Genomic DNA, 11,102 nt, shown 5'->3' on the forward strand with positions numbered 1-11,102 from the left:
CTCGTCTCACTCATGCGCCGTGAGCTGATTCCGCCCGCTCCATCTCCGCGGCGGTCGTACCATCGCGAGGCGATCTCCCTCCTTCGCCTGCCATTCCGTCACCAAGAACAATTCGAAACTTAAATTGAAACGCATTCGTCGATGGTACCGTTATAGCCTTCGAAAGGGGAAAGCGAAGACCGTGTATAGTAGGCGACGGTTCGAGCAATAGCCCTTCTGGATCGCACATTTCGTCACCAGTGTCACTCACCGGCCAAGATCCCGTCTGGAGATGCGTCCAGTCAAAACCAGTTTTTTTTTTTATTGTGAATACGATGTCTCCGATTTGTGTTGGTTCTCCCTGATGCGTGTTCCTCTCTCTGCCGCTCAGTGGAATTCCAAGGATGCTTTTCTCTAAGCTTCTTCGTGTACATCGGTGCAAGTGTTCTTTATTCATTTTAAAAGTTAAAAAAATTGCCCGCGTAGTCGGCAGGATTCGAACCTGCGCGGGGGTGACCCCAATGGATTTCAAGTCCATCGCCTTAACCGCTCGGCCACGACTACCTTGCACGTGCACCTGCCTAGGCCGTGCCGTGACTCACGTGGCATCGGAGCCATCAACAGGCACAGCACAGGGAACGCGTGCAGCTGTGCATTGTCCACCGAACGTCCAGAGTGTTGATGCACTGACAAAGTACGATTGTGGCGTCCCTCTTCAGCTATTGTCTCTCATTAATCACCAGCAGCCGGAGCAACAGTACCGTTAGACTTCAGGGTCGTCAAATACGCCTGGAAGTGCATGGAATGAACAGAGCCGAATTTCACACACCACAGAGGAATTCTAGGATGTAGAAACACAATCAATCAAAGCACACCCGTACTTGTAATCAGAAGCCATCTCCTCCCACATCACCGCCTCCTGCTTTCACACCTCTCCACCGCTACCACCACCACGATTCATCACAAAGACAAAGATTCCCCGTGCAGCTTTAACGTACTGTTAGGGCATTTGTCTCCCCAGTGGTGATGTCTACATATGAGGCTGAGTCGACCACATCCACGACTCATCACCAGCAACACCACCACCACCATAGTCACTACTTCGCACATCCGCTCAAACCTACCACCACCGCTCACCATATTCATCACATCAACTCATCACATCACTTGCACCAACCACTACCACCAACACTACTCGCACCTAGCACAACCACCACCACCAACAACAACAACAACAATGTAACATCATCTCTCACCCACCACCGCCACATATCCTCTTCATCCACTCCCTCCTCTATCTAATTCCCGTGTTTCTTCCTCACCCTGGGTCAGTCATAGCCACCGCTTCCAACCCCCCTCCCCTACTCCAAAATCTGTTCTAAATCTGTTCTGGGTTTCTTCTCTCTTTCGCGTTTTATGGTCCCTTGTTTTAAATATCGCTGCGTGTTGGAGCACGACATCATCACTCCGAGGAGAGAACATTCCTGCCAATCTCCATCCCTGGGGGGTGGTGGGGAGGTAGCTTCTTTTTTTTGTTATTATTTTATTTCTCTCTCTCCCTCCCTCCTCTCCCCCCATCGCTCTCATCTTCCTTTTTTGTGCGAGCGCTTAAACTTTGCCCAGTTTTTTTTTTGGATTACCGCGAATTAATTCTTACCAAATGTCACTTTTCTCAACTAGCCAGACATGAGTTCATGGGAAAATAGTCTGCGCGGAGTTGTTGTCAGACGTGCAGTTGTGGTTGGCGATTCGGTGCTAACGTCGCGAGATTTGTAACATTTCGACGCCCTTACATATGTGGCCCAAGGTTGTCCTTGTTGTTTCGCGCTGCCAGAAATTTCGTATAAACTAAATTATTAATTTTTTTTATATTTCACCGGGTACGGCCCACTGAGCTACGGAACTTTTTTTTCAGAAGCGACCTGGCTATCACAAATGAAGTGGCTTATCACGTGGACATTAATAGTTGCCAAATACTCCAAACAAATGTAGATTCAAAATGCGAAGAGGAAAACCCGCCGGACGCGCAGAAAAATCTACGCGACCACGAGGAGAGAGACACGCAACTATACAGCAGGCGTCAGGAATCGAACCCACGAACTCCTGCATACCAGGCGAGGTCGTTAACATCTCACTACCGCGGCACCCCAATGCCGATGCTGCTTATATACACATCCCTATAAGCAGCATCATCAACATCAGCTACGGTCTATTCACTGCTGGATGGAGGCTTTACCCTAGCCATCGTATCTCACGATCTGGCGATGCAACAGCATACGACGGGCTTCTGTGAAAAAGAGCTTTAGAGCTCATCGGATTCCTCCAGCAAAAATACATATTCTAATTCTGATAATTCCATCGCTCCATCTCTCCACCCACCCCGGACGTTCTCTCGCAGCGCGTGCCATGCCTTTGGCTGCTGCTGCTGCTCCATCACTGCTCTTGACAAATGGCCACGTTCCATTTGTAGCAATCGATGTCCCCAGCATCGCGGAGTGTTCTCTACTTCGCGTGCTCCTCCTCCTTCTCTGTAATTCCAAGCATCCACCGATCCATCTCTCTCTCTCTCTCTCCCTCCCTGTCTCTCTGCGCCCTTTCCAGATGTTTTGTTCCATCCTCTTTGTCAATGTCCACGTTTCCGATCCACTTGTCATCGCGGGTAATATGCAATGATTGGAAACGTTCTCGTTTAGGCGACGTTGTTGATACGTTGTTTGCAATGATTATAAAAACCGAATAGACATCACAACACTGCATATGCATCATATATACCATAGATACGCATCCATCTGTACGCGTCCATGTAATTAATGCATTTCCCTCTATACAAAACCCGATATATTCCACATTCTTCCGTACACTTTACCCTATGCACAGTCTCCCATACTAACTCATATCGAGAAACATAATCCTCTATTCGTATCGATCACGTCACAATTATCTATGAATTTAGTTAACGATGCTGCTGCTGTGTTGACAGCGGTGCACAAACACAATTAACAATGAACTCCACAGTTCTACAACGGCAAACGATGCTAAATATATATTTTGAAAAAAAAAACCGGTGACGTTCCGGGCAATGACCCTTCCTCACAGCACAATCGTGTACGGGCAATCGCATGCACACGTCAGCCTGCACACGCCCAATCGCCTTTACGAACTCCGACAATGCACATCGCTCTGCGTGCACAGTCCCTCTTCACACAACACGTGTCTCTACCCAGCCCTCCCCCCCCCCGCTCTCTCTCTCTGCGTGTTTCCAGTTGACGTCTGAGTTCAAACTCCAACATGGAAATTAATCACAGATGTCTCTCGTGTTCGTGTGTGTGTGAAAAGGCCTTAAATAAATAAATAACACTCGCTACGTTGGATGGAGGAGGAGGGGGGGGGTACGAATAAAATCTGGTGGATCTGGAGTTTTCAGCATCGTGTCGTTGGACGTCGTGCACCGGTCTCTGTTCTGGATGACCGCGGTCGCACACCGCTGGAGAGATTTTCATGTTCCCATTTTGTGCATCGGGCATCATCCGCATCTGCTGCCACGGCTTGTGCAGTGGATGCGGCTTTGGGTGGACCACGAGTAGCTTCGCAGGAGATCAACCCCCCCAAGGATATTTAGCTTTGGGTCTTTGACAAGGACCAGTCACTCACTCACTCACACGACCTTCAAGATCACACTCACAACCTTCAAGATCACACATTGTGTCATGCACTATGACGAAGGTCCATTGCCCGAAACGACGCCGATTATAAAGTTTTCCTCTGAAGGCCACGTGGTTATCGTGTTGCCCACGTGGCAACTTGATTTGATTGGCTCTGTCGCGTGGTGGAGGGTTTTAATAAAAAAAAACAATTGACACGTTACACCTACAAGATCTAACCGCCCCCCCCCCAAAAAAAACGAATTATAAATCAAAAGCGGCTGGATAATATCAACCACGTTTGTTTATTTTACTTCTGTGGTGAAACAACGGCGAGTGAATGTATTTAGATCGCCGCATACATTTCCGCGAGAAGGCAGCGCTTGTGAAGCATGTGGCGAGTGTGGTTGTTGTGTAATTCGCGGTAACATGAATGATACGCAACCAAACCGGTGTCACTTATCCCGTGATTCCGTGCGTTCCGAAGTAGCTCCACGCACACGCTTGCCCGAATGAATGAATTAGGTGTGTCTGAGAGAGAGAGAGATCAAGACAAAGTTGGCTTTCATAGGGGCTCCCTAACATCACTTGCCACAACAGTCTGTTAAGGCTATAATAAACGCGATCTTTGTCTTTGAGAGAGAGAGAGAGGGAACGGTGGCGCAATGGTTAGCGTTCTACGCTTACAAACCTTGATTCCCGGCCCATGGCTAATATCTGAAACGCTTCTGGGACTCCCCCCTAGGTCGGCTTAACCTGAAATAAGTGCCTGGCGCTTTATGTAAACATCACTGCTGTAGAAAGAGATGCGGCGGAGGGGTGGGTCTGGCCACACCAATCTGCATCGCGCCCTTTCTGCGGCCGTCTGGAACGCTCTTCCCATATTAGGAAGCCACTTTCTCTCAGCACTTTTAAATCTAGATTGGAAACTAATGTTTTTATAAATGCTTTCTTTTGTGTTTAGTTTGTTGTCGATTCCCCCGAACACTCCGATTAGCGCGGTTGGTTACGTACGCCGCGAAAGAAGTTATACATACGTACATTAAAATATCTCGTGCTCGCTAACAGCACTTGCCCCAGCAGTCTGTAAGGCTGCGAGTTGCAGAGGCCGGGGTTCGATCCTCAGGTGTCGAGTGAGACGGTGGGTGGTGGTGGGGGGTGTGAGCGCTGTGTGGTGGGGCATGGCGCGCGTGTGAGATCTGTCGGCAGGGTTGGATGAAGCTGAGCTGCACAAAGTTGGGGGTTTGGGTTCAACTCCAGGTCGGTTTGGTTGGAGCTCTACGGGGGAGGAATGGGGGGGGGGCAGGAGAAGTGTGGGATGGGATGGGGGGGACTGTAAGGGTTGGGTTGGGAGGTGGGGGAGGGGGGGCGGACGGGGGTGCTCGGAATTGCAGGAAATGTCAATTTTTGAGTTCCGACTGCACGGAGCGCTCTGATGCCTTTGATGGGAACAGTCACTCTCCCTCCATACATCCCTCCCCCACTCGCTCGCTCGCTCACACACTCAATCACTCCCCCCGCTCACTCACTCACTCACTCCCTCCCACTCGCTCGCTCACTCTCCCACTCACTGGCTAGCTCAGTCACTCACTAACCCACTCCTGCTGATGGTGCTGGTGAATGATAGCCATAGGATGATGATGATGATGATAATTATGATGATAGACAATGGCTGATGGCGATCACCACAATCATCATACTTCCTCAGTGCATCAACACTGTGAAGGTCCAGCGGGCTCTGACACTGCACAGCTGCACTCATTCCCCGTGCAGTGGCAGCTGCTGTTGATGGCTTCGATGCCACGCGAGTCTCGGCAAGGCCTCCACCTGTGCAGGTGCAAGGTAGTCGTGGCCGAGCGGTTAAGGCGATGGACTAGAAATCCATTGGGGTCTCCCCGCGCAGGTTCGAATCCTGCCGACTACGCAAATATTTTTTCCATTTTTTCCTTTTCTTCTGAAGCACGGCAGAATTTGCAGAGAACTCGTGATGATGAGATGAGGAGAATGACGGCCATGGACGACAAGGGTGATGAGATGACAGCGTACAAGGAGCAAACTCCCTGAGTGGCAAGCGGGAGAGTGAGATGATGGTTGCAACGGACGGTGACAACCAATCTAGTCCGTTATCCAGCAGTAGAAGATCACGGAAGATGATGTATAATGGCTCAATCTGCCCTCTCTATGTGCGATGCAGAATGATCATTGCATCAAACTTCGCCTCTTAAATATTTTGAATGCAGTGAAAATGTCTGCAGGATAAGCGCCTCCAAAAGCTGTCCGTCCTCATGCTCTTGTGATGCCACAATTTCATCTCACCCGACACGCGTCTCGGACACGTTCTCTGCTTGGGCTGGAATTGTATCAAGAGTCTCATGCGTCAGCCGTCATGATTTCCCATCATAAATCTCTTCACAATTGACTGCAATCACGTCCATTTGGGTGGCTCTCCGCTAATTTACGTGTAAACAAAAAACGTTCGAGGTACGGAAAACACTTTTTGCGTAGTCGGCAGGATTCGAACCTGCGCGGGAGACCCCAATGGATTTCTAGTCCATCGCCTTAACCGCTCGGCCACGACTACCTTGCACCTGCACAGGTGGAGGCCTTGCCGAGACTCGCGTGGCATCGGAGCCATCGATAGCAGCAGCCACAGCACGGGGAATGCGTGCAGCTGTGCAGTGTCAGAGGCCACTGTGGACCTCCACACTGTCACAGTCTACTGGACCTCCACAGTGTTGATGCACTGAGGAAGCTTGATGATTGTGGTGATCGCCATCAGCCATTGTCTATCATAATAATCATCATCAACCTTTGTCCTCATTAATCACCACCACCATCGGGCGGACTAGCAACAGTAGCACCAGCCATGTTTTTATCATTTCATGATTATCTTCATCAGTTGCAGCAGTCGCCATGTACATCTTCATCATCCATTGTCCATTATGGTCATCAGTCACCTCGATCATATTTAACATCGCTAACGTTTGATGGACTTCTCAATCCTCATCATCTTCATCCGACATCAACATCGTTAGCATAATCATCAACAGCAACCATTATATTTTAACGGCACGATGAATGCTGCTGATGCCGTTGCTACTGAAGCTGATTATGATAATGGATAACAACAGACCGTGGCTATTGATGATGACGGACAATGCACGATGACGATCGACATCAACGAGGATGTAAAGTGCGCGAATTAATTCACAGGTGTGTGGTCAGCTACGCACATGTGAAGTTGCAGGTGCAAGGTAGTCGTGGCCGAGCGGTTAAGGCGATGGACTCGAAATCCATTGGGGTCTCCCCGCGCAAGTTCGAATCCTGCCGACTACGCAATAATTTTGTTCTATTTATTTTCCCTTTTTTTTTAAAAGCACGTGCAGAATTTGCAGAGAGACTCATGATGATGAGATGAGCAGAGATGACGGACGATGGACGAGACGGGTAATGAGAGGGCAGCATAGAAGGAGCAAAACTCTCCAAAGAGGCGACCGCTGATGAGAGCGGAGAGTGAGATGATGGTCTGCAACAAATCATGTAAATTAGCGGAGAACCACCCAAATGGACGTGATTGCAGTCAATTGTTAAGAGATTTTGATGGGAAATCAGGACGGCTGACGCATGAGACTCTTGATGGAATTCCAGCCCAAGCAGAGAACGTGACCGAGACGCGTGTCGGAGTGAGATGAAATTGTGGCATCACAAGAGCATGAGAACGGACGACAGTTTTGGGATGGCGCTTATCCAGCAGACATTTTCACAGCATAAAACAATATTTAATAGGCGAAGTTTAATGCACTGATCCTCTTGTTTAGCACAAAGAGAGACCAGATGGGCGGATTGAGCCATTTATACATCATCATCATCCGTGATTTATCTACTGCTGGATAACGGACGAGTTCGGTTGACACCGTCTGTTGCAAACCATCATCTCACTCTCCACTCTCATCAGTGGTCGTCCTCTCAGCAGTGTCGCTCCTTTATATGCTGCCCTCTAATCACCCTTCTCGTTCATGGGCCGTCATGTCTCCTCATCTCATCATCACGAGTTTCTCTGCAAATTCTGCACGTGTTTTCAGTACAGAAAAAGGGGAAATAAACCGAACAAAATCATTGCGTAGTCGGCAGGATTCGAACCTGCGCGGGGAGACCCCAATGGATTTCTAGTCCATCGCCTTAACCGCTCGGCCACGACTACCTTGCACCTGCCACTTCACATGGGCGTAACTGACCGCACACCTGTGGAAATTCAATCGCTATCCATCCATCCATGATGGTGATGACGATCGTCATCCTGCACTGTCCGTCATTATCAATAGCCAGGTTCTGTTATCAATCATTATCATAATCAGCTTCAGTAGCAACGGCATCAGCAGCCTCCATTGCGCAGTGAAAAGACAATGGTTGCTGTTGATGATAATGCTGATGATGTTGAAGACGGATAACGGATGATGAGGATTGAGAATTTAACAAACTTGGGCGATAGTAAATATGAACGAGGTAACTGATGACCATAATGGACAATGGATGATCAATATGTACAATGGCGAGTGCTGCAACTAATGAAGACAATCTTGATTTTGAAGCTTTCGTGACTGCAGGAATCCATACTCTTTGGTTATTTCGGTAAAGTCACGTAGGTATAAATAAATTTAATCACGACGTCTCGATCGCAACACAAGCGGTCGTCCTCAGGAGGCAAAAATACAATCCAGCAGTGAAACTGCTGAACCAGCGAGAGAGCTGTTACATCAAGAGGTTATATATGTGGCGATGGGCAAGCAAGCGGGGTCTGAGCTGGAAAGGAATTCCATCCACGGACGTAAGCACGTCAGTTGTGTTAATGGGGGAGATTAGGGAGAGAGAGATTAGGGAGAGAGATTAGCATGAACGAGCGTCCGTCACCGCATAAGAGTATCATGCCCGCATATGTGCACAACAGCAGTGTTAATGAGAGATTAGTACCATGAGAAGTGCAATCCAAAGGACATATGAGCATGAGAGTGCAATCCAAAGGACATGTGAGCATGAGAGTGAAGACAATTATTAAATGTCTGGTGATGCTGCTCCTGGTGGTTGTGGTGATTAATAAGAGACAAAGGTTGATGATGATAATGATACAAAATGGCTGATGGCGATCACCACAATCCTCAGGCTTCCTCAGTGCATCAACACTGTGGAGGTCCAGTGGGCTCTGACACTGTGGAGGTCAAGTAGACTGTGACAGTGTGGAGGTCCACAGTGGGCTCTGACACTGCACAGCTGCACGCATTCCCCGTGCTGTGGCAGCTGCTGGTGATGGCCTCGATGCCACGCGAGTCTCGGCAAGGCCTCCACCTGTGCAGGTGCAAGGTAGTCGTGGCCGAGCGGTTAAGGCGATGGACTAGAAATCCATTGGGGTCTCCCCGCGCAGGTTCGAATCCTGCCGACTACGCAAGAAGTGTTTTCTTTTAGAGAGCCACCCAAATGGACGTGATTGCAGTCAATTCTTAAGAGATTCATGACGGCTGACGCATGATACTCTTGATGGAATTCCAGCCCAAGCAGAGAACGTGACCGAGACGCGTGTCGGAGTGAGATGAAATTGTGGCATCACAAGAGCATGAAGACGGACGACAGCTTTGGGAGGCGCTTATCCAGCAGACATTTTCACTGCATTAAACAATATTTAATAGGCGAAGTTTGATGCACTGATCCTTTTGTTTAGCACAAAGAGAGACCAGAAAGGCGGATTGAGCCATTTATACATCATCATCATCCGTGATCTATCTACTGCCGGATAACGGACTAGTTCGGTTGACACCGTTTGTTGCAGACCATCATCTCACTCTCCGCTCTCATCAGCGGTCGCCTCTCTAGAGAGTTTTGCTCCTTCTATGCTGCCCTCTCATTACCCTTGTCGTCCATGAGCCGTCATTTCTCCAATCTCATCATGACGAGTCTCTCTGCAAATTCTGCACGTGCTTTTAAAAAAAAAAGGGAAAATAAATAGAACAAATTATTGCGTAGTCGGCAGGATTCGAACCTGCGCGGGGAGACCCCAATGGATTTCTAGTCCATCGCCTTAACCGCTCGGCCACGACTACCTTGTACCTGAACTTTCACATGGGCGTAACTGACAGCAGACCTGTAGAAATTCAATCGCTATCCATCCATCCATGATGGTGTTAACGATTGTTATCCTGCACTGTCCGTCATCATCAATAGCCACGTTCTGTTGTCAATCATTATCATAATCAGTTTCAGTAGCAACGGCATCAGAAGCATTCATCGTGCCGTTAACATATAATGGTTGCTGTTGATGAATATGCTAATGTTGTTGATGACGGATGAGGATGATGAGGATTGAGAAGTCCATCAAACGCTAGCGATATTAAATATGAACGAGGTGACTGATGACCATAATGGACAATGGATAATGGATGATGAAGATGTACATTGGCGAATGCTGCAACTGATGAAGATAATCATGAAATGATTTAAAAAAATGTCTGGGGCTACTGTTGCTAGTCCTCCTGATGGTGGTGGTTGTGGTGATTAATGAGGGACAAAGGTTGATGATGATTATGAAGATAGACAATGGCTGATGGTGATCACCACAATCATCATGCTTCCTCATTGCATCAACACCCTTGTCGTCCATGTGCCGTCAATTCTCCTCATCTCATCATCACGAGTCTCTCTGCAAATTCTGCACGTGCTTTGAAAAAAGAAAAAGGGAAAATAAATAGAACAAAATTATTTCGTAGTCGGCAGGATTCGAACCTGCGCGGGGAGACCCCAATGGATTTCTAGTCCATCGCCTTAACCGCTCGGCCACGACTACCTTGCAACGGCACCTTCACACGAGCGTACCTGGCCGCCACCTGTGACAATTCACGCACTATCCAACCGTGATGATGATGACGATCGACATCGTGCATTGTCCGTCATCATCATCATTAGCCACGGTCTGTCATCAATCATTATCATCAGCAGCTTGAGCAGCAGCAACGGCATCAGCAGTCTTCATCTAACGGTGAATAACGTCTGGTCATGTTGACGCTGCTGCTGTTGATTATGACGGTAACGGATCATATATTTATTTTCATTTTTGACTTTGGTCACCAAAATTGTTGGGCACGAATATTCCCTCTTTGTAAATTTGGCCATTGAAAATGTGTTATCTGGAGGTGAATTTAAACGCGACCTTACCTAGTCGATACGCATCAATCATCAATTACTTGATCGAAGAGTGTGACGCTTATAAGCTGAGAGAAAAACACGCGACAAGAGCGCTTCCAATTACAAAAAAAACTCAATACACTCGTGCCAGGCTAGGTGCGCTTTGAGACGAAGTAAAATGATGGAGTCAGTCTCGCTGGCAAAGGGTCACGGGACATTCCCAGGTGGGGAGACCTTCATCCAGCAGTGGATAGGACGTAACTGACTGCAGTCAGAGGCTACGGCTCCTGTTGCTACTGTTGTTACCGCTGCTCA

The 11,102-nt window shown here is 48.3% G+C and overlaps 8 non-coding genes across 8 annotated transcripts; 3 read left to right on the forward strand and 5 right to left on the reverse strand.

Annotated features, from left to right (window-relative positions):
- Positions 1-460: 460 nt before the first annotated feature.
- trnas-uga lies at positions 461-543 on the reverse strand. The gene has a single exon. It is a non-coding gene; the product is annotated as a tRNA-Ser (tRNA).
- A 4,919-nt stretch (positions 544-5,462) lies between these two features.
- Positions 5,463-5,544, forward strand: trnas-aga. The gene has a single exon. It is a non-coding gene; the product is annotated as a tRNA-Ser (tRNA).
- Positions 5,545-6,120: 576 nt separating this feature from the next.
- On the reverse strand, positions 6,121-6,201 carry trnas-aga. Its single transcript has one exon. It is a non-coding gene; the product is annotated as a tRNA-Ser (tRNA).
- Positions 6,202-6,874: 673 nt separating this feature from the next.
- Positions 6,875-6,956, forward strand: trnas-cga. The gene has a single exon. It is a non-coding gene; the product is annotated as a tRNA-Ser (tRNA).
- A 783-nt stretch (positions 6,957-7,739) lies between these two features.
- trnas-aga lies at positions 7,740-7,821 on the reverse strand. Its single transcript has one exon. It is a non-coding gene; the product is annotated as a tRNA-Ser (tRNA).
- A 1,154-nt stretch (positions 7,822-8,975) lies between these two features.
- Positions 8,976-9,057, forward strand: trnas-aga. The gene has a single exon. It is a non-coding gene; the product is annotated as a tRNA-Ser (tRNA).
- A 570-nt stretch (positions 9,058-9,627) lies between these two features.
- Positions 9,628-9,709, reverse strand: trnas-aga. Its single transcript has one exon. It is a non-coding gene; the product is annotated as a tRNA-Ser (tRNA).
- A 658-nt stretch (positions 9,710-10,367) lies between these two features.
- Positions 10,368-10,449, reverse strand: trnas-aga. Its single transcript has one exon. It is a non-coding gene; the product is annotated as a tRNA-Ser (tRNA).
- Positions 10,450-11,102: the final 653 nt, after the last annotated feature.

This window comes from Callorhinchus milii, unplaced genomic scaffold (genome assembly GCF_018977255.1).
Source record: "Callorhinchus milii isolate IMCB2004 unplaced genomic scaffold, IMCB_Cmil_1.0 Scaffold1552, whole genome shotgun sequence".
Classification (NCBI taxonomy): Eukaryota; Metazoa; Chordata; class Chondrichthyes; order Chimaeriformes; family Callorhinchidae; genus Callorhinchus; species Callorhinchus milii.